Below are 12,914 nucleotides of genomic sequence, written 5' to 3'. Positions count from 1 at the left end.
TTTTTTCATGCAAGGCAACAAGGTATTATTGACAAATGAGACACTCATGGAGGGTTGGATTTCAATAAAAGACAGTAAAGCATATTGAAATACCAGGAGTAGGGTTTGAATCCATCAAAATAGTCCAACAACCTAACCACTTGGGCATTCTGATGCCTTATGCTTTGATGTTTCCTTTCATGCTAGGCAATCTGGTATTATTGACTAGTGAGCCACTCTTGTAGGGTTGGATTGCCATAAACAACAGTAAAGAAGTTACTTTTCATGCATACCAGGAGTGGGGTTTGAACCCACGAGGATATACATCCATTGGATCTTAAGTCCAACGCCTTAACCACTCGGCCATCCTGGTGCCCAAGGTTTGCCACACCTGGTATTTTTTTCATGCAAGGCACCTGGTGCCCAAGGTTTGCCACACCTGGTATTTTTTTCATGCAAGGCAACAAGGTATTATTGACAAATGAGACACTCATGGAGGGTTGGATTTCAATAAAAGACAGTAAAGCATATTGAAATACCAGGAGTAGGGTTTGAATCCATCAGATAATCCAACAACCTAACCACTTGGGCATTCTGATGTCTTATGCTTTGATGTTTTCTTTTCATGCTAGGCAATCTGGTATTATTGACTAGTGAGCCACTCTTGTAGGGTTGGATTGCCATAAACAACAGTAAAGAAGTTACTTTTCATGCATACCAGGAGTGGGGTTTGAACCCACGAGGATATACATCCATTGGATCTTAAGTCCAACGCCTTAACCACTCGGCCATCCTGGTGCCCAAGGTTTGCCACACCTGGTATTTTTTTCATGCAAGGCAACAAGGTATTATTGACAAATGAGACACTCATGGAGGGTTGGATTTCAATAAAAGACAGTAAAGGATATTGAAATACCAGGAGTAGGGTTTGAAACCATCAAAATAGTCCAACAACCTAACCACTTGGGCCTTATGCTTTGATGTTTCCTTTCATGCTAGGCAATCTGGTATTATTGACTAGTGAGCCACTCTTGTAGGGTTGGATTGCCATAAACAACAGTAAAGAAGTTACTTTTCATGCATACCAGGAGTGGGGTTTGAACCCACGAGGATATACATCCATTGGATCTTAAGTCCAACGCCTTAACCACTCGGCCATCCTGGTGCCCAAGGTTTGCCACACCTGGTGTTTTTTTCATGCAAGGCAACAAGGTATTATTGACAAATGAGACACTCATGGAGGGTTGGATTTCAATAAAAGACGGTAAAGCATATTGAAATACCAGGAGTAGGGTTTGAAACCATCAAAATAGTCCAACAACCTAACCACTTGGGCCTTATGCTTTGATGTTTCCTTTCATGCTAGGCAATCTGGTATTATTGACTAGTGAGCCACTCTTGTAGGGTTGGATTGCCATAAACAACAGTAAAGAAGTTAATTTTCATGCATACCAGGAGTGGGGTTTGAACCCACGAGGATATACATCCATTGGATCTTAAGTCCAACGCCTTAACCACTCGGCCATCCTGGTGCCCAAGGTTTGCCACACCTGGTATTTTTTTCATGCAAGGCAACAAGGTATTATTGACAAATGAGACACTCATGGAGGGTTGGATTTCAATAAAAGACAGTAAAGCATATTGAAATACCAGGAGTAGGGTTTGAATCCATCAGGATAGTCCAACAACCTAACCACTTGGGCATTCTGATGCCTTATGCTTTGATGTTTCCTTTCATGCTAGGCAATCTGGTATTATTGACTAGTGAGCCACTCTTGTAGGGTTGGATTGCCATAAACAACAGTAAAGAAGTTACTTTTCATGCATACCAGGAGTGGGGTTTGAACCCACGAGGATATACATCCATTGGATCTTAAGTCCAACACCTTAACCACTCGGCCATCCTGGTGCCCAAGGTTTGCCACACCTGGTATTTTTTTCATGCAAGGCAACAAGGTATTATTGACAAATGAGACACTCATGGAGGGTTGGATTTCAATAAAAGACAGTAAAGCATATTGAAATACCAGGAGTAGGGTTTGAAACCATCAAAATAGTCCAACAACCTAACCACTTGGGCCTTATGCTTTGATGTTTCCTTTCATGCTAGGCAATCTGGTATTATTGACTAGTGAGCCACTCTTGTAGGGTTGGATTGCCATAAACAACAGTAAAGAAGTTACTTTTCATGCATACCAGGAGTGGGGTTTGAACCCACGAGGATATACATCCATTGGATCTTAAGTCCAACGCCTTAACCACTCGGCCATCCTGGTGCCCTAGGTTTGCCACACCTGGTATTTTTTTCACGCAAGGCATCCTGGTGCCCAAGGTTTGCCACACCTGGTATTTTTTTCATGCAAGGCAACAAGGTATTATTGACAAATGAGACACTCATGGAGGGTTGGATTTCAATAAAAGACAGTAAAGGATATTGAAATACCAGGAGTAGGGTTTGAAACCATCAAAATAGTCCAACAACCTAACCACTTGGGCCTTATGCTTTGATGTTTCCTTTCATGCTAGGCAATCTGGTATTATTGACTAGTGAGCCACTCTTGTAGGGTTGGATTGCCATAAACAACAGTAAAGAAGTTACTTTTCATGCATACCAGGAGTGGGGTTTGAACCCACGAGGATATACATCCATTGGATCTTAAGTCCAACGCCTTAACCACTCGGCCATCCTGGTGCCCAAGGTTTGCCACACCTGGTATTTTTTTCATGCAAGGCAACAAGGTATTATTGACAAATGAGACACTCATGGAGGGTTGGATTTCAATAAAAGACAGTAAAGCATATTGAAATACCAGGAGTAGGGTTTGAAACCATCAAAATAGTCCAACAACCTAACCACTTGGGCCTTATGCTTTGATGTTTCCTTTCATGCTAGGCAGTCTGGTATTATTGACTAGTGAGCCACTCTTGTAGGGTTGGATTGCCATAAACAACAGTAAAGAAGTTACTTTTCATGCATACCAGGAGTGGGGTTTGAACCCACGAGGATATACATCCATTGGATCTTAAGTCCAACGCCTTAACCACTCGGCCATCCTGGTGCCCAAGGTTTGCCACACCTGGTATTTTTTTCATGCAAGGCAACAAGGTATTATTGACAAATGAGACACTCACGGAGGGTTGGATTTCAATAAAAGACAGTAAAGCATATTGAAATACCAGGAGTAGGGTTTGAATCCATCAAAATAGTCCAACAACCTAACCACTTGGGCATTCTGATGCCTTATGCTTTGATGTTTCCTTTCATGCTAGGCAATCTGGTATTATTGACTAGTGAGCCACTCATGCAGGGTTGGATTGCCATAAACAACAGTAAAGAAGTTACTTTTCATGCATACCAGGAGTGGGGTTTGAACCCACGAGGACATACATCCATTGGATCTTAAGTCCAACGCCTTAACCACTCAGGCCATCCTGGTGCCCTAGGTTTGCCACACCTGGTATTTTTTTCATGCAAGGCAACAAGGTATTATTGACAAATTGACAAATTAACCACTCGGCCATCCTGGTGCCCAAGGTTTGCCACACCTGGTGTTTTTTTCATGCAAGGCAACAAGGTATTATTGACAAATGAGACACTCATGGAGGGTTGGATTTCAATAAAAGACGGTAAAGCATATTGAAATACCAGGAGTAGGGTTTGAAACCATCAAAATCTGGTATTATTGACTAGTGAGGCACTCTTGTAGGGTTGGATTGCCATAAACAACAGTAAAGAAGTTACTTTTCATGCATACCAGGAGTGGGGTTTGAACCCACGAGGATATACATCCATTGGATCTTAAGTCCAACGCCTTAACCACTCGGCCATCCTGGTGCCCAAGGTTTGCCACACCTGGTATTTTTTTCATGCAAGGCAACAAGGTATTATTGACAAATGAGACACTCATGGAGGGTTGGATTTCAATAAAAGACAGTAAAGGATATTGAAATACCAGGAGTAGGGTTTGAAACCATCAAAATAGTCCAACAACCTAACCACTTGGGCCTTATGCTTTGATGTTTCCTTTCATGCTAGGCAATCTGGTATTATTGACTAGTGAGCCACTCTTGTAGGGTTGGATTGCCATAAACAACAGTAAAGAAGTTACTTTTCATGCATACCAGGAGTGGGGTTTGAACCCACGAGGATATACATCCATTGGATCTTAAGTCCAACGCCTTAACCACTCGGCCATCCTGGTGCCCAAGGTTTGCCACACCTGGTATTTTTTTCATGCAAGGCAACAAGGTATTATTGACAAATGAGACACTCATGGAGGGTTGGATTTCAATAAAAGACAGTAAAGGATATTGAAATACCAGGAGTAGGGTTTGAAACCATCAAAATAGTCCAACAACCTAACCACTTGGGCCTTATGCTTTGATGTTTCCTTTCATGCTAGGCAATCTGGTATTATTGACTAGTGAGGCACTCTTGTAGGGTTGGATTGCCATAAACAACAGTAAAGAAGTTACTTTTCATGCATACCAGGAGTGGGGTTTGAACCCACGAGGATATACATCCATTGGATCTTAAGTCCAACGCCTTAACCACTCGGCCATCCTGGTGCCCAAGGTTTGGCACACCTGGTATTTTTTTCATGCAAGGCAACAAGGTATAATTGACAAATTGACAAATTAACCACTCGGCCATCCTGGTGCCCAAGGTTTGCCACACCTGGTATTTTTTTCATGCAAGGCAACAAGGTATAATTGACAAATTGACAAATTAACCACTCGGCCATCCTGGTGCCCAAGGTTTGCCACACCTGGTATTTTTTTCATGCAAGGCAACAAGGTATTATTGACAAATGAGACACTCATGGAGGGTTGGATTTCAATAAAAGACAGTAAAGGATATTGAAATACCAGGAGTAGGGTTTGAAACCATCAAAATAGTCCAACAACCTAACCACTTGGGCTTTATGCTTTGATGTTTCCTTTCATGCTAGGCAATCTGGTATTATTGACTAGTGAGGCACTCTTGTAGGGTTTGATTGCCATAAACAACAGTAAAGAAGTTACTTTTCATGCATACCAGGAGTGGGGTTTGAACCCACGAGGATATACATCCATTGGATCTTAAGTCCAACGCCTTAACCACTCGGCCATCCTGGTGCCCAAGGTTTGCCACACCTGGTATTTTTTTCATGCAAGGCAACAAGGTATTATTGACAAATGAGACACTCATGGAGGGTTGGATTTCAATAAAAGACAGTAAAGCATATTGAAATACCAGGAGTAGGGTTTGAAACCATCAAATAGTCCAACAACCTAACCACTTGGGCCTTATGCTTTGATGTTTCCTTTCATGCTAGGCAATCTGGTATTATTGACTAGTGAGCCACTCTTGTAGGGTTGGATTGCCATAAACAACAGTAAAGAAGTTACTTTTCATGCATACCAGGAGTGGGGTTTGAACCCACGCGGATATACATCCATTGGATCTTAAGTCCAACGCCTTAACCACTCGGCCATCCTGGTGCCCAAGGTTTGCTACACCTGGTATTTTTTTCATGCAAGGCAACAAGGTATAATTGACAAATTGACAAATTAACCACTCGGCCATCCTGGTGCCCAAGGTTTGCCACACCTGATATTTTTTTCATGCAAGGCAACAAGGTATTATTGACAAATGAGACACTCATGGAGGGTTGGATTTCAATAAAAGACAGTAAAGCATATTGAAATACCAGGAGTAGGGTTTGAAACCATCAAAATAGTCCAACAACCTAACCACTTGGGCCTTATGCTTTGATGTTTCCTTTCATGCTAGGCAATCTGGTATTATTGACTAGTGAGGCACTCTTGTAGGGTTGGATTGCCATAAACAACAGTAAAGAAGTTACTTTTCATGCATACCAGGAGTGGGGTTTGAACCCACGAGGATATACATCCATTGGATCTTAAGTCCAACGCCTTAACCACTCGGCCATCCTGGTGCCCAAGGTTTGCCACACCTGGTATTTTTTTCATGCAAGGCAACAAGGTATTATTGACAAATGAGACACTCATGGAGGGTTGGATTTCAATAAAAGACAGTAAAGCATATTGAAATACCAGGAGTAGGGTTTGAAACCATCAAAATAGTCCAACAACCTAACCACTTGGGCCTTATGCTTTGATGTTTCCTTTCATGCTAGGCAATCTGGTATTATTGACTAGTGAGCCACTCTTGTAGGGTTGGATTGCCATAAACAACAGTAAAGAAGTTACTTTTCATGCATACCAGGAGTGGGGTTTGAACCCACGAGGATATACATCCATTGGATCTTAAGTCCAACGCCTTAACCACTCGGCCATCCTGGTGCCCAAGGTTTGCCACACCTGGTGTTTTTTTCATGCAAGGCAACAAGGTATTATTGACAAATGAGACACTCATGGAGGGTTGGATTTCAATAAAAGACGGTAAAGCATATTGAAATACCAGGAGTAGGGTTTGAAACCATCAAAATAGTCCAACAACCTAACCACTTGGGCCTTATGCTTTGATGTTTCCTTTCATGCTAGGCAATCTGGTATTATTGACTAGTGAGCCACTCTTGTAGGGTTGGATTGCCATAAACAACAGTAAAGAAGTTACTTTTCATGCATACCAGGAGTGGGGTTTGAACCCACGAGGATATACATCCATTGGATCTTAAGTCCAACGCCTTAACCACTCGGCCATCCTGGTGCCCAAGGTTTGCCACACCTGGTGTTTTTTTCATGCAAGGCAACAAGGTATTATTGACAAATGAGACACTCATGGAGGGTTGGATTTCAATAAAAGACAGTAAAGCATATTGAAATACCAGGAGTAGGGTTTGAATCCATCAGGATAGTCCAACAACCTAACCACTTGGGCCTTATGCTTTGATGTTTCCTTTCATGCTAGGCAATCTGGTATTATTGACTAGTGAGCCACTCTTGTAGGGTTGGATTGCCATAAACAACAGTAAAAAGGTTACTTTTCATGCATACCAGGAGTGGGGTTTGAACCCACGAGGATATACATCCATTGGATCTTAAGTCCAACGCCTTAACCACTCGGCCATCCTGGTGCCCAAGGTTTGCCACACCTGGTATTTTTTTCATGCAAGGCAACAAGGTATTATTGACAAATGAGACACTCATGGAGGGTTGGATTTCAATAAAAGACAGTAAAGCATATTGAAATACCAGGAGTAGGGTTTGAATCCATCAAAATAGTCCAACAACCTAACCACTTGGGCCTTATGCTTTGATGTTTCCTTTCATGCTAGGCAATCTGGTATTATTGACTAGTGAGCCACTCTTGTAGGGTTGGATTGCCATAAACAACAGTAAAGAAGTTACTTTTCATGCATACCAGGAGTGGGGTTTGAACCCACGAGGATATACATCCATTGGATCTTAAGTCCAACGCCTTAACCACTCGGCCATCCTGGTGCCCAAGGTTTGCCACACCTGGTGTTTTTTTCATGCAAGGCAACAAGGTATTATTGACAAATGAGACACTCATGGAGGGTTGGATTTCAATAAAAGACGGTAAAGCATATTGAAATACCAGGAGTAGGGTTTGAAACCATCAAAATAGTCCAACAACCTAACCACTTGGGCCTTATGCTTTGATGTTTCCTTTCATGCTAGGCAATCTGGTATTATTGACTAGTGAGCCACTCTTGTAGGGTTGGATTGCCATAAACAACAGTAAAGAAGTTACTTTTCATGTATACCAGGAGTGGGGTTTGAACCCACGAGGATATACATCCATTGGATCTTAAGTCCAACGCCTTAACCACTCGGCCATCCTGGTGCACAAGGTTTGCCACACCTGGTATTTTTTTCATGCAAGGCAACAAGGTATTATTGACAAATGAGACACTCATGGAGGGTTGGATTTCAATAAAAGACAGTAAAGCATATTGAAATACCAGGAGTAGGGTTTGAATCCATCAGGATAGTCCAACAACCTAACCACTTGGGCATTCTGATGCCTTATGCTTTGATGTTTCCTTTCATGCTAGGCAATCTGGTATTATTGACTAGTGAGCCACTCTTGTAGGGTTGGATTGCCATAAACAACAGTAAAGAAGTTACTTTTCATGCATACCAGGAGTGGGGTTTGAACCCACGAGGATATACATCCATTGGATCTTAAGTCCAACGCCTTAACCACTCGGCCATCCTGGTGCCCTAGGTTTGCCACACCTGGTATTTTTTTCATGCAAGGCAACAAGGTATTATTGACAAATGAGACACTCATGGAGGGTTGGATTTCAATAAAAGACAGTAAAGCATATTGAAATACCAGGAGTAGGGTTTGAATCCATCAGGATAGTCCAACAACCTAACCACTTGGGCATTCTGATGCCTTATGCTTTGATGTTTCCTTTCATGCTAGGCAATCTGGTATTATTGACTAGTGAGCCACTCTTGTAGGGTTGGATTGCCATAAACAACAGTAAAGAAGTTACTTTTCATGTATACCAGGAGTGGGGTTTGAACCCACGAGGATATACATCCATTGGATCTTAAGTCCAACGCCTTAACCACTCGGCCATCCTGGTGCCCAAGGTTTGCCACACCTGGTATTTTTTTCATGCAAGGCAACAAGGTATTATTGACAAATGAGACACTCATGGAGGGTTGGATTTCAATAAAAGACAGTAAAGCATATTGAAATACCAGGAGTAGGGTTTGAAACCATCAGAATAGTCCAACAACCTAACCACTTGGGCCTTATGCTTTGATGTTTCCTTTCATGCTAGGCAATCTGGTATTATTGACTAGTGAGCCACTCTTGTAGGGTTGGATTGCCATAAACAACAGTAAAGAAGTTACTTTTCATGCATACCAGGAGTGGGGTTTGAACCCACGAGGATATACATCCATTGGATCTTAAGTCCAACGCCTTAACCACTCGGCCATCCTGGTGCCCTAGGTTTGCCACACCTGGTATTTTTTTCATGCAAGGCAACAAGGTATTATTGACAAATGAGACACTCATGGAGGGTTGGATTTCAATAAAAGACAGTAAAGCATATTGAAATACCAGGAGTAGGGTTTGAATCCATCAGGATAGTCCAACAACCTAACCACTTGGGCATTCTGATGCCTTATGCTTTGATGTTTCCTTTCATGCTAGGCAATCTGGTATTATTGACTAGTGAGCCACTCTTGTAGGGTTGGATTGCCATAAACAACAGTAAAGAAGTTACTTTTCAGGCAACAAGGTATTATTGACAAATGAGACACTCATGGAGGGTTGGATTTCAATAAAAGACAGTAAAGCATATTGAAATACCAGGAGTAGGGTTTGAATCCATCAGGATAGTCCAACAACCTAACCACTTGGGCATTCTGATGCCTTATGCTTTGATGTTTCCTTTCATGCTAGGCAATCTGGTATTATTGACTAGTGAGGCACTCTTGTAGGGTTGGATTGCCATAAACAACAGTGAAGAAGTTACTTTTCATCCATACCATAAGTGGGGTTTGAACCCACGAGGATATACATCCATTGGATCTTAAGTCCAACGCCTTAACCACTCGGCCATCCTGGTACCTTAGGTTTGCCACACCTGGTATTTTTTTCATGCAAGGCAACAAGGTATTATTGACAAATGAGACACTCATGGAGGGTTGGATTTCAATAAAAGACAGTAAAGCATATTGAAATACCAGGAGTAGGGTTTGAATCCATCAGGATAGTCCAACAACCTAACCACTTGGGCATTCTGATGCCTTATGCTTTGATGTTTCCTTTCATGCTAGGCAATCTGGTATTATTGACTAGTGAGCCACTCTTGTAGGGTTGGATTGCCATAAACAACAGTAAAGAAGTTACTTTTCATGCATACCAGGAGTGGGGTTTGAACCCACGAGGATATACATCCATTGGATCTTAAGTCCAACGCCTTAACCACTCGGCCATCCTGGTGCCCAAGGTTTGCCACACCTGGTATTTTTTTCATGCAAGGCAACAAGGTATTATTGACAAATGAGACACTCATGGAGGGTTGGATTTCAATAAAAGACAGTAAAGCATATTGAAATACCAGGAGTAGGGTTTGAATCCATCAGGATAGTCCAACAACCTAACCACTTGGGCATTCTGATGCCTTATGCTTTGATGTTTCCTTTCATGCTAGGCAATCTGGTATTATTGACTAGTGAGCCACTCTTGTAGGGTTGGATTGCCATAAACAACAGTAAAGAAGTTACTTTTCAGGCAACAAGGTATTATTGACAAATGAGATACTCATGGAGGGTTGGATTTCAATAAAAGACAGTAAAGCATATTGAAATACCAGGAGTAGGGTTTGAATCCATCAGGATAGTCCAACAACCTAACCACTTGGGCATTCTGATGCCTTATGCTTTGATGTTTCCTTTCATGCTAGGCAATCTGGTATTATTGACTAGTGAGCCACTCTTGTAGGGTTGGATTGCCATAAACAACAGTAAAGAAGTTACTTTTCATGCATACCAGCAGTGGGGTTTGAACCCACGAGAATATACATCCATTGGATCTTAAGTCCAACGCCTTAACCACTCGGCCATCCTGGTGCCCGAGGTTTGCCACACCTGGTATTTTTTTCATGCAAGGCAACAAGGTATTATTGACAAATGAGACACTCATGGAGGGTTGGATTTCAATAAAAGACAGTAAAGCATATTGAAATACCAGGAGTAGGGTTTGAATCCATCAGGATAGTCCAACAACCTAACCACTTGGGCATTCTGATGCCTTATGCTTTGATGTTTCCTTTCATGCTAGGCAATCTGGTATTATTGACTAGTGAGCCACTCTTGTAGGGTTGGATTGCCATAAACAACAGTAAAGAAGTTACTTTTCATGCATACCAGGAGTGGGGTTTGAACCCACGAGGATATACATCCATTGGATCTTAAGTCCAACGCCTTAACCACTCGGCCATCCTGGTGCCCTAGGTTTGCCACACCTGGTATTTTTTTCATGCAAGGCAACAAGGTATTATTGACAAATGAGACACTCATGGAGGGTTGGATTTCAATAAAAGACAGTAAAGCATATTGAAATACCAGGAGTAGGGTTTGAATCCATCAGGATAGTCCAACAACCTAACCACTTGGGCCTTATGCTTTGATGTTTCCTTTCATGCTAGGCAATCTGGTATTATTGACTAGTGAGCCACTCTTGTAGGGTTGGATTGCCATAAACAACAGTAAAGAAGTTACTTTTCATGCATACCAGGAGTGGGGTTTGAACCCACGAGGATATACATCCATTGGATCTTAAGTCCAACGCCTTAACCACTCGGCCATCCTGGTGCCCTAGGTTTGCCACACCTGGTATTTTTTTCATGCAAGGCAACAAGGTATTATTGACAAATGAGACACTCATGGAGGGTTGGATTTCAATAAAAGACAGTAAAGCATATTGAAATACCAGGAGTAGGGTTTGAATCCATCAGGATAGTCCAACAACCTAACCACTTGGGCATTCTGATGCCTTATGCTTTGATGTTTCCTTTCATGCTAGGCAATCTGGTATTATTGACTAGTGAGCCACTCTTGTAGGGTTGGATTGCCATAAACAACAGTAAAGAAGTTACTTTTCATGTATACCAGGAGTGGGGTTTGAACCCACGAGGATATACATCCATTGGATCTTAAGTCCAACGCCTTAACCACTCGGCCATCCTGGTGCCCTAGGTTTGCCACACCTGGTATTTTTTTCATGCAAGGCAACAAGGTATTATTGACAAATGAGACACTCATGGAGGGTTGGATTTCAATAAAAGACGGTAAAGCATATTGAAATACCAGGAGTAGGGTTTGAAACCATCAAAATAGTCCAACAACCTAACCACTTGGGCCTTATGCTTTGATGTTTCCTTTCATGCTAGGCAATCTGGTATTATTGACTAGTGAGCCACTCTTGTAGGGTTGGATTGCCATAAACAACAGTAAAGAAGTTACTTTTCATGCATACCAGGAGTGGGGTTTGAACCCACGAGGATATACATCCATTGGATCTTAAGTCCAACGCCTTAACCACTCGGCCATCCTGGTGCCCTAGGTTTGCCACACCTGGTATTTTTTTCACGCAAGGCAACAAGGTATTATTGACAAATGAGACACTCATGGAGGGTTGGATTTCAATAAAAGACAGTAAAGCATATTGAAATACCAGGAGTAGGGTTTGAATCCATCAGGATAGTCCAACAACCTAACCACTTGGGCATTCTGATGCCTTATGCTTTGATGTTTCCTTTCATGCTAGGCAATCTGGTATTATTGACTAGTGAGCCACTCTTGTAGGGTTGGATTGCCATAAACAACAGTAAAGAAGTTACTTTTCGGGCAACAAGGTATTATTGACAAATGAGACACTCATGGAGGGTTGGATTTCAATAAAAGACAGTAAAGCATATTGAAATACCAGGAGTAGGGTTTGAATCCATCAGGATAGTCCAACAACCTAACCACTTGGGCATTCTGATGCCTTATGCTTTGATGTTTCCTTTCATGCTAGGCAATCTGGTATTATTGACTAGTGAGGCACTCTTGTAGGGTTGGATTGCCATAAACAACAGTGAAGAAGTTACTTTTCATCCATACCATAAGTGGGGTTTGAACCCACGAGGATATACATCCATTGGATCTTAAGTCCAACGCCTTAACCACTCGGCCATCCTGGTGCCCTAGGTTTGCCACACCTGGTATTTTTTTCATGCAAGGCAACAAGGTATTATTGACAAATGAGACACTCATGGAGGGTTGGATTTCAATAAAAGACAGTAAAGCATATTGAAATACCAGGAGTAGGGTTTGAATCCATCAGGATAGTCCAACAACCTAACCACTTGGGCATTCTGATGCCTTATGCTTTGATGTTTCCTTTCATGCTAGGCAATCTGGTATTATTGACTAGTGAGCCACTCTTGTAGGGTTGGATTGCCATAAACAACAGTAAAGAAGTTACT

General features: G+C 42.0%; 1 protein-coding gene and 27 non-coding genes across 77 annotated transcripts in view; 1 reads left to right on the top strand and 27 right to left on the bottom strand.

The window, feature by feature from the left end:
* LOC120931788 (mucin-19-like) overlaps positions 1–12,914 on the top strand; it is a 584,870-nt gene that overhangs the window by 349,311 nt on the left and 222,645 nt on the right. The gene's annotated exons all lie outside the window — the stretch shown is intronic.
* On the bottom strand, positions 270–352 carry TRNAL-UAA. The gene has a single exon. It is a non-coding gene; the product is annotated as a tRNA-Leu (tRNA).
* Positions 695–777, bottom strand: TRNAL-UAA. Its single transcript has one exon. It is a non-coding gene; the product is annotated as a tRNA-Leu (tRNA).
* On the bottom strand, positions 1,062–1,144 carry TRNAL-UAA. The gene has a single exon. It is a non-coding gene; the product is annotated as a tRNA-Leu (tRNA).
* TRNAL-UAA lies at positions 1,429–1,511 on the bottom strand. The gene has a single exon. It is a non-coding gene; the product is annotated as a tRNA-Leu (tRNA).
* TRNAL-UAA lies at positions 1,806–1,888 on the bottom strand. Its single transcript has one exon. It is a non-coding gene; the product is annotated as a tRNA-Leu (tRNA).
* On the bottom strand, positions 2,173–2,255 carry TRNAL-UAA. Its single transcript has one exon. It is a non-coding gene; the product is annotated as a tRNA-Leu (tRNA).
* On the bottom strand, positions 2,589–2,671 carry TRNAL-UAA. Its single transcript has one exon. It is a non-coding gene; the product is annotated as a tRNA-Leu (tRNA).
* TRNAL-UAA lies at positions 2,956–3,038 on the bottom strand. Its single transcript has one exon. It is a non-coding gene; the product is annotated as a tRNA-Leu (tRNA).
* TRNAL-UAA lies at positions 3,732–3,814 on the bottom strand. Its single transcript has one exon. It is a non-coding gene; the product is annotated as a tRNA-Leu (tRNA).
* On the bottom strand, positions 4,099–4,181 carry TRNAL-UAA. Its single transcript has one exon. It is a non-coding gene; the product is annotated as a tRNA-Leu (tRNA).
* Positions 4,466–4,548, bottom strand: TRNAL-UAA. Its single transcript has one exon. It is a non-coding gene; the product is annotated as a tRNA-Leu (tRNA).
* On the bottom strand, positions 5,015–5,097 carry TRNAL-UAA. Its single transcript has one exon. It is a non-coding gene; the product is annotated as a tRNA-Leu (tRNA).
* Positions 5,381–5,463, bottom strand: TRNAL-UAA. Its single transcript has one exon. It is a non-coding gene; the product is annotated as a tRNA-Leu (tRNA).
* TRNAL-UAA lies at positions 5,839–5,921 on the bottom strand. The gene has a single exon. It is a non-coding gene; the product is annotated as a tRNA-Leu (tRNA).
* TRNAL-UAA lies at positions 6,206–6,288 on the bottom strand. The gene has a single exon. It is a non-coding gene; the product is annotated as a tRNA-Leu (tRNA).
* TRNAL-UAA lies at positions 6,573–6,655 on the bottom strand. The gene has a single exon. It is a non-coding gene; the product is annotated as a tRNA-Leu (tRNA).
* On the bottom strand, positions 6,940–7,022 carry TRNAL-UAA. Its single transcript has one exon. It is a non-coding gene; the product is annotated as a tRNA-Leu (tRNA).
* On the bottom strand, positions 7,307–7,389 carry TRNAL-UAA. Its single transcript has one exon. It is a non-coding gene; the product is annotated as a tRNA-Leu (tRNA).
* TRNAL-UAA lies at positions 7,674–7,756 on the bottom strand. The gene has a single exon. It is a non-coding gene; the product is annotated as a tRNA-Leu (tRNA).
* Positions 8,051–8,133, bottom strand: TRNAL-UAA. The gene has a single exon. It is a non-coding gene; the product is annotated as a tRNA-Leu (tRNA).
* Positions 8,428–8,510, bottom strand: TRNAL-UAA. Its single transcript has one exon. It is a non-coding gene; the product is annotated as a tRNA-Leu (tRNA).
* TRNAL-UAA lies at positions 8,795–8,877 on the bottom strand. Its single transcript has one exon. It is a non-coding gene; the product is annotated as a tRNA-Leu (tRNA).
* Positions 9,801–9,883, bottom strand: TRNAL-UAA. The gene has a single exon. It is a non-coding gene; the product is annotated as a tRNA-Leu (tRNA).
* On the bottom strand, positions 10,807–10,889 carry TRNAL-UAA. The gene has a single exon. It is a non-coding gene; the product is annotated as a tRNA-Leu (tRNA).
* On the bottom strand, positions 11,174–11,256 carry TRNAL-UAA. Its single transcript has one exon. It is a non-coding gene; the product is annotated as a tRNA-Leu (tRNA).
* Positions 11,551–11,633, bottom strand: TRNAL-UAA. The gene has a single exon. It is a non-coding gene; the product is annotated as a tRNA-Leu (tRNA).
* Positions 11,918–12,000, bottom strand: TRNAL-UAA. The gene has a single exon. It is a non-coding gene; the product is annotated as a tRNA-Leu (tRNA).

The sequence above is a fragment of the Rana temporaria genome, chromosome 3 (genome assembly GCF_905171775.1).
Source record: "Rana temporaria chromosome 3, aRanTem1.1, whole genome shotgun sequence".
NCBI classification, from domain to species: domain Eukaryota; kingdom Metazoa; phylum Chordata; class Amphibia; order Anura; family Ranidae; genus Rana; species Rana temporaria.
The sequence above is the reverse complement of the archived record's forward strand: the minus strand, read 5'-3'. Positions and strand labels throughout refer to the sequence as shown.